The sequence below is a fragment of the Amblyomma mixtum genome, chromosome 1, assembly GCF_055824585.1.
Source record: "Amblyomma mixtum isolate Tamu chromosome 1, ASM5582458v1, whole genome shotgun sequence".
Classification (NCBI taxonomy): Eukaryota; Metazoa; Arthropoda; class Arachnida; order Ixodida; family Ixodidae; genus Amblyomma; species Amblyomma mixtum.
Genome location: NC_143012.1, coordinates 60,046,740 through 60,055,853, shown reverse-complemented (window position 1 = coordinate 60,055,853; position 9,114 = coordinate 60,046,740).

The window sequence follows — 9,114 nt, the reverse complement described above, 5'->3', positions numbered from 1 at the left end:
CTCTGTTTTGCTCTTTGGGTCTCCTCGTGGTGTTTCGCCGCGTTCTTTTATTTGTCCTTCCTCTCCCCAGTTGCTGTTTTTTTTCTGTTTGAAGCTTTTTTTTCACCTTCGCCACTCCATTCCCTGCCCTTCCTGGTTGGGGGTGCAACAAAACTGCTCGACCCCTGTTACCGGCCTGTATTCGTCCCTTGCTAGACTTGTTAGCGAGCGCATCCTTTCATACATCTGTTTGTCATTCCCAGTTAGCGAGCCACCGCTTCACGAGCGGAGGGGCGGAAGTCGGTTGTGTTCGAAACACACGGCGAAGTGCGGACCCGGCAACCGCCCGTTTGCTTTTCTTCATGTGTGTTTGTGTTCTGTGTGTTTGTGTCTTTTCTCCGCTCCGAAGCCCATGTCGTTCATTGGAGTCAAGGCGTACGCAAGATGCATGAGATAAGCCGTGTGTGCGCGGAGCGTTCAAGTGGGCGAGCGAGGGAAAGGCTCTGCTGCACTAGTAATTAAAACCTTGTTTTGGGGGGGCTTGCATAGAAGAAAAAAAAACTGAGAAGGGAGCGCGCACGCAGAGCGTCTCGTGACGTGATCACGGGGGCCGGGGGGGGGGGGGGGGGGGGAACTATAAGAAGGAACCAACTCCCTCAGTTTTACTATTTTTTACTTTTTAAGGCTGTCGCCGCACGCTTCCTCCGCAGTTTTTTTTTTTTTTGTTCCTTCATGCGGGTTTGTAGGCATGAGCCACAACAGAAGGCGCTGCGGAAAGCGTTGTGCAGACGACGCGACGCCAAGGCTACGCCCAACCTTCTCCCGTCAGTCAAAACGATGCACCAATGGAGTGCCTTTAGCGAAAGTAACTCCCCATGACGTCACCGCGGTTCAGAGTTGTGGGGCGGGGCCGTTTTTGTTGAAGGAAAGAACGAGCGGGCTTTGATTTGAATTTTCCCAGCTTTTCGGGGCGCGCATGGCTCTAGTATTTTGCAGAGGTTATCTTCGATGCCTCATCTATGCAGTGGGCTTGTTTTTCAAAAATGTCGGGACCCTGGTCAGTTACACCCGTCATTTTTCTTTGCATAGCTTGTTGTGTTGTCCTTAACTTGCGTTGTCCTTAACTGCTGGCTTCATGCGGCTCAATGCATGTCAAGCCGCAGCATGTCATATAGAAACACCATAAGCCAAGCCAAGCCGCATTGCCAAGATGCTGGCAAGGTTGACGTAGAAATGAAAGCTGCATCGCCATGAGCATCAACAATGGCAACAACTCCGAGTGCGACCAGGTGCTGTCATATGGCAAGTAAACTCAGGCGTTTTGCAAATTTGTGCTCCTCAAATACGTGTTTTTTTGTGATTATACTGCTGGTCTGGCTTCATGCAGTTCAATGCATGCCAAGCCGCAGCATGTCATATAGAAATCGTGCTTTGTCTTTGCGCGTGCTTGACGGGTTACCGACTCGGCGCTTTTACCAGTCGGAGCAAAGCCACAGCTTTGCAAATGTCTAGCCACAGGTGCAAATCATTTTGCTGCAGTCAAAGCTATTCGGGTAACCAGAGTTTTAGCAGTTAACTTTGATGCAGGTTGAAGTACTGAAGTGGATAATTGATCACGTGCATCCGCGGGCAAGTAAACGCAACAAGGGCAGAGTTTCGTGAGTCGTACCCGCCATCTGCTATCCCAGTGTTACCATACTATTGCCATTGCTTTGCCAGACTGTGCGATGGAGGCGAAATCCTAGAGGCTCATGTGCTGTGTGATTTCGGTGCACATTAAAGAACCACAGGCGGTCGGAATATCCGAAGCCCTTTACTACGACGTCCCTCATAGGCTGAGTCGCTTTGGGACGCTAAAATGCAATGAACCAATCACACACACCGCTCACTTCCACATTCACGGAATGTCAGTCCTGTTCATTAAAAAAAAAATATTTATGCTCAATTGTTATTTAAATCCAAATTAGCTTAGCAACCAAAAATCAGCTGCCATGGTGTTCATAAACATTCCACCACCTGAGAGAAAAAAAAAAGAGTTGCAGCAACCAACCGCACTTCCTAGACACACTGCAGAACTTATCGATGTACATCTTTATTTCTTATTTTTGAAAAGTGATGTTTTCATTTGGGCACGAAATGGCCCTATCATTGTCCAGCAGGGATTTAAAATGTAACTGGCATCACTGACTTTGTGAAGACAGCGCAAAAAAAAAAGTTCGAAAAAAAGTTTGAAAGTCGCATGCATAATTGTAGACGCTATGCCGCAAAGGGTTAATCACCAAAGTACTCCACTGCGGCATCCCTCATAGTCCAATAATTGGAATGGTAAACACCACTTGCTACTACATGGCTCATGTACAGTGGGGGATTTGTGGGTTACTGGATGTTCCTACTGCTGGTTGCAGGGGTGGGCCAGGGGTGGGCTGTCGCAGATCAACCCGCAGCAGGAGAGGGCAAGATGTGGGCCCGCATGCCAGCCCAGAGGCCACTTAACGGACGAACAGCAGCACCACGGCAGAGGCTGCATACTGGACGACCAGCAGCATCATGTCAGGGGTCACATGGTGGATGATCAACAGCACCATGTCAGAGACTGCGTGTTGGATGATCAGCAGCGTCATTCTGGGAACTATCGGATGACCAACTACATCCTTCTCATCGCCAGCATCAGCCTCAGCAACAGCAGCAGAGTGCACCTCCCGAAAGTAAGACCACTGCTTGATATGGAACATTTGATCCGTCTTTCACCACTCTAAAATTAAAGAGGGCAGTTGAGGAGCTGTGCCACTCAATCCTAGTTGCTATATTTGCTCAAAGTGCTAGTGCTGTATTTTTTTTAAAGTTTTGTCTCTTAAAGTCTGCTGTCATTTATAACCGAATACCACGATTCAGTTGACCTAAAGCAGTACCACGGTGCAGCCATTTTGAAGCAGTCACAGCTTAATTTCGGTTTCCGCAGTTTTGCAATGTTATGCTGGCAAATTGAGTACCATGAAGGCCAAATCCCAATCCATCCAAAGTCAAAACAGTACTCTTTGTATTCCTTGGAATTCTATGCCTGTCTCTTCGTGGAGTCATGTTCTTTACATGTGGCATTGTTCGCAGTGCGAACGTTTTGAGTGTTACTGCTTGAGTGATTGCGGAAAAGGTGGAAATCTTTGCAAGTGAGCAGGGCACTCAAGCTGATCTGCTGGAATATTAGAGACATTGCTCAGCAGGTGGGAAAACTCTCAGAAAACTTTCAAGCAGCTCGTGGATGGGCCCAAAAGTTCATGAGACGGAACGGCCTCTCTCTGCTGCGAATAGCTTCTGTATGACATTAGTTGCGAGGAGACTTCAAAGGAAAGCACATAAACCTGTGTCATTCATCAACTATGCCATTGGGGCATATTGACAATTCTGACCTGACAAGTGAAGCGCCATGTGTACAGAATTTGCACATTGTGTGTCTGTGTGTTAACATACAATAGTTAGCATGCATGCATTGGTTGGATGTCTTCTTGGTAGTGAGAACCACAGTGGAGACATTGGGGCTAACACCTGTAGCGCCACCTCACGTGCCAGCATGTAGAAGACGATGAAGTTCCCTGCAAGAACACAATCCATATCAGCTAATGCCAACCCCGCTCTGCCTTCTATCATCCGACATATGTGTTGCCAACTCTGCGCCTACCCCTGTACCCAGACAACACACCTACATCCTAGGACGTCCTTGGGAAGTCCGCGGCAGGACTTTACGCACATCCCGCAGATGTCCCGAAAAAATCCTGAAAACATCCGAAGTGAAACGCCGAAAGAAGTCCTTCGGATGTCTGACGAGTACATTTTTAGGACCTTCGCAGGACTGCAATAGGACGTTGCTATTTTTATTTTTTCCTTCGCCAGGACCCAATATAACTTAGAAGAACTTGTTGTTGGGCTAGTTGGTAGTTATTCATCATTAAGTTCAAAGGCGCCAAACCATACACACACACACACACACACACACACACACACACACACACAGGAGAAGAAAGAAAGACGAGACAGTATAACCTGTCCACGCATGACAGTATACTGGCCACGCATGACTGACCAAAATACCAGAAGCAGAAGCAGTGCCTCTTAGCCACAGCAGAAACAGCTTCCGCTTCTGGCATTTCGGCCAACTGCATGTGGCTGAGAGCGATGCTATAGTAAAAACGACACAAAGTTAGAACACAGGCCTGGATTATGCTGCACAGTGATTTAAAACACAAAGCTTTGGCTAAAATAGTTTTATTCAAATATATGGGGCATGCTGATGATCAGGCCGAATGCTGATCCACAGCTGAATTTTATTTTTTAATAACAGCACATGAAACAGAACAGCTCACATAAAGGAAGCACTAACACAGCTTTAACAGCTCCTTTCAGGCATTTCTCGTTATTGAGAGCAAGGTCATGGATGGTGTGCACATAGACCTTCCTTCGCAATGTGTGTAATAGGCTTAATTAATTTTGTTTAGCTTGTCTGGTTAGTATGAGCCAAAATTATCACGTTTTCAAACTTGAAGCAGTAGTATTCCGATACAATAAAAAGCCAAGCCAACCCCAGATGCAGAGTTGCAAAATAGAGAGATGTAAAATAATTATACGGCTAAAACAGCAGGTATATACATATGTCATGTAAGGTCTAAACAGGCTTCGGGATGATTATCTTGGTCAGAACAAAAAATATTAATTGCACTGCAAAGGGCATGACATTAAAACAAACAGTAGTGGCATACTGTAAGGCATAAATATTATATGACTGTCTTATAAATAATGAACGCAACAAAACACAAATATGCCACCCAGTGCCTCATTGGTCAGATGGTGCTCGGCTGCTGACCCAAAAGACGCGGGTTTGATCCCAGCCATGGCAGTCCCATTTCGAAGGACGCGAGAAGTTAGGAGGCCAGTGTACTGTGCGATGTCAGTGCACGCTAGAGAACCTCAGGTGGTCGAAATTATCTGGAGCCCTCCACTATGGCATCCTTATAGCCTAGGTCGCTTTGGGATGTAAAACGCCAAAAACCAAACTAAAAACACAAATGCAACTTTTTTTTACTGAAACAACAATACAAGCATATGCAGCAGAGGTGAAAAAATCTCGATCACACTGCACGTAGCATAGCTAAAATGAGGCAAATTATGTGACTGCAATAAGGCATTGTCTTATTTAGAATAATCAATGTTCTTAAAACACAAATGACCCTTTCTTGCTATAACAGCAATACAACCCAACTACACAGATCAGAGATTAAAATAATAACATAAACACTATCTGTCAGGATCAAATTTCAGCAATCATGCAACTAGAGATAAAAGCAGGTATATAGCTGTGCATAAGTAGTGGGTGGCCTTCAAGGCAATTAGCATGGTCAGAAGATAAACATTTCAGTCAAGCTGCATGTGGAATGACTAAAATAAGACAGGTTGTCTGACTGCTACAAGGTACAGGAACTATGCTTGTCTCACTCAAAACAATAAATATTATTAAATCACAAATGAGCCTTTTTTTGCTATAACAGCAATACATGCACACAGATCAGAGGTTAAAATATTGACACAAGCACTACCATTCAGAATCACATTTCAGCAAACACAGGGCTAGAAATAAAAAGCACGTGTAAGTGTGCATAAGGAGTAGATGGGCTTTAAGGCAACTAGCACGGCCAGAAGAAAAAAATCTAAAACACGCTGCATATGTATGATATTAACATTAACAAGTTATAAGACTGCTACAAGCCACAGGAACTATGGTTGTCTCTTACATGGACAATAAAAGTCATTAAAATCCACATATCCTCTTTTTTTTGCTGGAACAGCAATACAAACGCACTATGGGGGTGAAAAATAGCTAGTAGTAGCAGTCAGGAACAAATTTACACAAGCATAGTGGGACTAGAGACCAAAACAGGAAGTATAGCTCGATACAAGCAAATTTCAGATGGGCAGCAAAATGCCCAGCTTGGTGAGAGAAAAAAAAAAATTGTTCACGCACAAAGCATCGCATTTATATTCATACTGGTGAACAGCACAAAAAGGCGGGACAACAACAAGACAAGCGCTTGTCTTGTCATTGTCCCGCCTTTTTTGCGCTGTTCACCAGTATGAATGCATACCAACTCGCCCAGATCTCAGCTTTACTAATCGCATTTCTAGACACTTAAGTATACTACAACTGCTAGGTATCAAAAAAGTGACACGTTTTCAAGATATTGCTTGGCTTCTCATTCTAGGCAGTCTTCTTTTCGGTTCTGCTATAGTGTCATCGAAAAGAAGAGTCATGTATACATGTAAAGCAGAAATCCTGCCACCTGGGCCAATGCTGAAATAGGCTGCCTTGCTGGAAGGAAGACAAAAAAGACCCAATACATATAGGCACTTCTTTCAGTTCACCTTTTTTTTCAATCATTGACTGCATTCGAAAAAAAAAAAAACTTGCAGCACAATATACAAATTGCAGCACCTTCACATGGTGTTGGGACCAACTGGTACTTACGGCAAGTAATTAATCCTTGCACAAGTAAATGTACATACTTCCAGGAGTAAAACCACCACAAACAGACGGCCAAGTAAAGAGAGGTACGTGAGGACTTAGCAGGCTATGAATACCGAAGTTAACTTAAAGATACATTTCATGATTCTACCTTACTACACAGGCTGATATGCAGAAGTTTTCACAGTATCTATTGAAATAATCTACTGAATTCTGTGCTCTCTCAAAATCAATCATCTCTCAGCACAGTGTCGCAGGAAAAATATCAACAGTTTCGAATGAAAAATCCTCGACCCAAGATGTTAATATCAACAAAAAAATGTAGCACACTAGCAACACACTCACCATTCAGTTTTGCTCAGGAGCACAGCTTTGTTCGCCAGTTCTCTTGCGCATTACCCGTTCAGTTGCATGCCGAAACCATGACATGGCTGCCTTTTCAATTTCTTTCAGCGTAGTTTGCTGTGCCTGAGTTGAGGTCTGCTGGTCGGTTAGGCAACCTATGTACAAATGAGAGGGTACATATTATGTATTTTTTATAGAAAAATATATCTCACCTCTAAAAATTTTTGTAGCCAAACTTTACTGCATTTCCTTAATTTTGAACCAGCAGGCAAAGGGGCATGGGCTTGAGTAACAAAGGATGGCATATTTCTACACATCATATTACCAATTCCATTGCTGGACCATGCCTTCTGTGCAGGCAGTATGAAAACAATCCCAAATGCACACTATGAAAGCTGTAATTCTAGCTTGTTCTAACCTGTGGTAACATGGCACTGCGGCAATGAGCCAATGAACCAGATGACAACAAAAATTCATGTGGCTAGTTGTGAAGTGTGTGAATGTGCAGACTGAAAATAAACAAGGAAAATTTGGCATTTTTTTTTCGAAGCAAATATCACTGGTCTTGATGCAATCCTACCAAGACCTACAAATTCAATTATAAACACGTAATGTAGATATTGATTTTGTGATCTAATTTATATTCGAAGTCTTAAAGGGATACAGACACAGTGTTTTGGGGTGTGCTTTTAATGAGACGTAAAAGCCTATTAATCATGGAAATGAGCTTAAATATCTAATCCACAGTGTGAACAGTTAAACTGTTTTATATGACTACTTTTGGTTTCTATCATGTCAATGCCAGTGCTGGAGTCCATTATGGCATCATGTGATGGCATGGTTAGGACTTACCCCATGTTTTGCTAGTGACTCTGCCAACCAGTCCATATAGAGATGATCGATGTCAGCATTGGCTAACAGCTGCTCTGTCAATGATTTTTGGCATGTGGAATAAGTGAAATCAGAGAATTTGGACTAGTAAAACCCTATGTGCCCACGACACAGATCGGATCACTTATTTGAGTTTAAAATTTTATATCTGTGCTCCCTCAAGATTTGAAATAGCTTCCTCCAAATAATACTTTCTGCACATGATTTTGCATATATTCAGCTCACAGAGCCTGTTCTTCCCTTGGCGCCATACCAGCTGTAGCTAGAAGCCAGTTCAGATGTTAGAATACTTCACAGAATGCGAGATGTCTTTTCTATTGCAGTGTCTCCACCTTGCACAGTCATGTGATTTCTCTGGAGCAAAACAGAATTAGGTTCGAAATCAGACCAAGAAAATAAAATCAGGATTTCTCAAGTTAAGTGGGGAACTCTATTGCTATAGTCAGTTTTTATCATATTGAAGGCAGCTGGCATGCTGTTGTGAGGTATCCTTAGGTGGTACAATTAAACATGCATATGCCGTCTATTATGAGCCCTCCATATGACACAGGGGCAGATTTGGCCCTCACCAGCAAAAAATTCATATGTAAAAACATGCATTACCTCATTTTTTGGATGCAAAAGGCCCGAACAACACATATAGTTTGAATGAAATTGCAATAGTTCCCTTCAATACTATATATATTGTGAGACAGGAGACAGAGCGCAGGATGGAGCGAGCTTTAATGGCACCCGCAAGTATGGCGACCAAATCTTCGAAGAAGAAGATGATCGATGATGATGGATATGTACAGATGAAGACGAAGATCGCATGTTGTGCTTTGAGCGATGATGATGGATATGTACAGATGAAGACGAAGGTCGCATGTTGTGCTTACACTTTCTCCCCTCGCGTACGAAAGCGACCGGCCCGGGCGCAGATTAGAGCACAGTAGGGCGACGGGCGAAGGGTTTGAGGCGTGAAACATGAACAATCTCGGCACCTCGGCAACGACGATCATTAACAGGATGAACAGGGGCAACGCGATAGTTCACCGGGGACGTTTGTTCGAGTACAGTATACGGACCAATATAACGGCTCAAAAATTTTTCACACAATCCCGGGGTACGCACTGGAGTCCACAGCAGTACCTCATCACCAGGGTGAAAAAATATGGCACGGTGGGAGAGATCATAGGTGTTTTTCCGGGAGGCTTGGGAGGCGTCGGTATTCAGGCGGGCAATGGCACGGCAGTAGTTAAGACGAGAAGTAAACTGTTCGTGAGAGAGTCTGGAAGAGGTTGAGGGGGCGGAGAAGAAAGACGCTTCGAGGGTGAAGGTAGGTTGACGTCCATACACAAGGAAGAATGGGGAGAAGTTGGTGGTTCTTTGCACGGCACTATTGTATGCAAAGG